We start from the raw sequence: 2,699 nt of genomic DNA, 5'->3' as shown, positions 1-2,699 counted from the left end.
ACTGTTCCGTGGGAAACTGGGATGCATATCCTTGTATGCTAATCTCCACGCCTCCGGGATCAATTCCTGATGCTGCTCCCAATTCACTAGTGAAGAAATGAATGAACAGCACAGATTTATTGCTTCTCTGCTTGTGTTCTTACAAAAAGATCTCAGATGTAGAAATACTTGGCAAGTTGCCCTGGAAAAGGCAGTACACACCCCTGGGAATGGATGTAGAGTCTTGCTTCCGAGAACACTTGAAAACGCCAGGCAGGACGGCAATTTAAAAATATCTGTGGGGACGCCTGGGTGGCTCAGTTGGTTGGGCGGCTGCCTTCGGCTCAGGTCATGATCCCAGTATCCTGGGATCGAGTCCCATATCGGGCTCCTTGCTCTGCAGGGAGCCTGCTTCTCCCTCTGACTCTGCCTGCCACTCTGTCTGCCTGTGCTCGATCTCGCTCTCTCTGACAAATAAGTAAATAAAATCTTTAAAAAAAATAAAAATAAAAATATCTGTGAAAGCAAGTGAAACAGGAAAGGCTCACATCCATGCGGTGATACCATGCGCCAGGTCCCATTCTAAGAGTTTCAGTGTAATGGGTTTTTTTTCAATTTAATATTTTATTTTTTTTAAAGATTTTATTTATTTGACAGACAGAGATCACAAGTAGGCAGAGAGGCAGGCAGAGAGAGAAGAAGGGAGGCAGGCTCCCTGCTGAGCAGAGAGCCCGATGTGGGGCTCGATCCCAGGACCCTGAGATCATGACCTGAGCCAAAAGCAGAGGCTTTAACCCACTGAGCCACCCAGGAGCCCCTCAATTTAATATTTTAATTCATTGTGTGCCATAATCCTACTTTGCTCTTCACTTTATAGGTAAACTGAGGCACGGGGTGATGAAGTGATTTGGTCAGTGGTCTGACTTTTTATTTTTTATTTTAAAGATTTTATTTATTTATTTGAGAGAGAGAGAGAGAGAGAACACGAGAAGGGAGAGGGTCAGAGGGAGAAGCAGACACCCTGCCAAGCAGGGAGTCCGATGCAGGACTCCATCCCAGGACTCCAGGATCATGACCTGCACTGAAGGCAGTCGCTTAAGCAACTGAGCCACCCAGGAACCCGTGGTCTGACTTTTTAAATAAGAAGCCCAGAGGGGCACCTGGGTGGCTCCATCTGTTAAGTGTCTGCCTTTGGCTCAGGTCATGATGCCGGGGTCCTGGGATGGAGGGGTGCGTCCTGAGACGGAGACTCAAGCGCCACTCTGTCTCCCTGCCAAACGGAGTGTGGGGGGGTGTGCTTCTCCCTCTTCCTCTGTCCCTCCCGCACTCCTGCACACTCTCTCTCTCTCAAACTCTAGGTAGATCTGTTTGAGGCTCTGATTTCATGACCAAACATCAATTTGTTCTTAACTTTGTTTTTTAAGATTGTATTTTTGGGGCACCTGGGTGGCTCAGTGGGTTAAAAAGCCTCTGCCTTTGGCTCAGGTCATGATCCCAGGATCCTGGGATCAAGCCCCGCATGGGGCTCTCTGCTCAGAGGGGAGCCTGCTTCCTCCTCTCTCTGCCTGCCTCTCTGCCTACTTGTGATCTCTGCCTGTCAAATAAATAAAATCTTAATAAAAAGAAAGAAAGAAAGAAAGAAAATAAGAAAGAAAGAAAGAAAGAAAGAAAGAAAGAAAGAAAAGAAAACATTAAAAAAAAGATGTATTTTTAAGTAATCTCTACACCCAATGAGGGGCTCAAACCTATAACCCCGAGATCAAGAGTTGCACGCTCTACCGACTGAGCCAGTCAGGCACCCCCTTAACTTTTTCCACAAAGTGTCAGTTAGTAAATATTTTTGGCTTCGCAGGCCAAGGGGTTTGTGTTGCTATCCGAACCTGCCATCGTAACTCAGAAACAATGGGACATCATGTAGATCAGCGGGCATGGCCATGCTCCAATGGAAGTTTATTGATGGACACATGAAAAGTTTTTTTAGGGATGCCTGGGTGACTCAGTTGGCTAAACATCTGCCTTTGGCTTGGGTCATGATCCCAGAGTCCTAGGATCCCCTGCATCGGGCTCCTTGGTCAGTGGGGAGCCTGCTTCTCCCTCTGCCTGCTGCTCTCCCTGCTTGAGCTCTCTCTCTCTCTCTCTCTGACAAATAAATAAATAAAATCTTTAAGAAAAAAAATTTTTTAAGTTATTTATTTATTTATTTGACAAACAGATCACAAGTAGGCAGAGAGGCAGGCAGAGAGAGAGAGGAGGAAGCAGGCTCCCCGCTGAGCAGAGAGCCCAATGCGGGGCTTGATCCCAGGACCCCGGGATCATGACCCAAGCTAAAGGCAGAGGCTTTAACCCACTGAGCCACCCAGGTGCCCCAAGAAAAAATTTTTTAAAGGAGGGGCTTGAACTCAAGACCCTGTGTGCTCGCTTTGGCAGCACATATACTAAAATTGGAACGATACAGAGAAGATTAGCATGGCCCCTGCGCAAGGATGACACGCAAATTCGTGAAGCGTTCCATATTAAAAAAAAAAAAAAAAATGACCCTGCAATCAAGACCTGAGTTGAGATCAAGAATCAGGTGCTTAACAAATTGAGCCACCCAGGCACCCTTTGAAATTTTGAATTTCATATAATTTTCAGGCATTGTCAAATATTCTTCCTTTGATTTTTTTTTAAAGATTTTATTATTTATTTGACAGAGAGAGATCACAAGTAGGCAGAGAGGC

General features: G+C 45.9%; 1 non-coding gene across 1 annotated transcript; it reads left to right on the top strand.

The window, feature by feature from the left end:
* The first annotated feature begins 2,390 nt into the window (after positions 1-2,390).
* LOC116581279 lies at positions 2,391-2,497 on the top strand. The gene has a single exon (XR_004281983.1). It is a non-coding gene; the product is annotated as a U6 spliceosomal RNA (small nuclear RNA).
* Positions 2,498-2,699: the final 202 nt, after the last annotated feature.

The sequence above is a fragment of the Mustela erminea genome, chromosome 1, assembly GCF_009829155.1.
Source record: "Mustela erminea isolate mMusErm1 chromosome 1, mMusErm1.Pri, whole genome shotgun sequence".
Classification (NCBI taxonomy): domain Eukaryota; kingdom Metazoa; phylum Chordata; class Mammalia; order Carnivora; family Mustelidae; genus Mustela; species Mustela erminea.
Note: the sequence above shows the minus strand (reverse complement) of the source record. Positions and strands in the feature narration are given on the sequence as shown.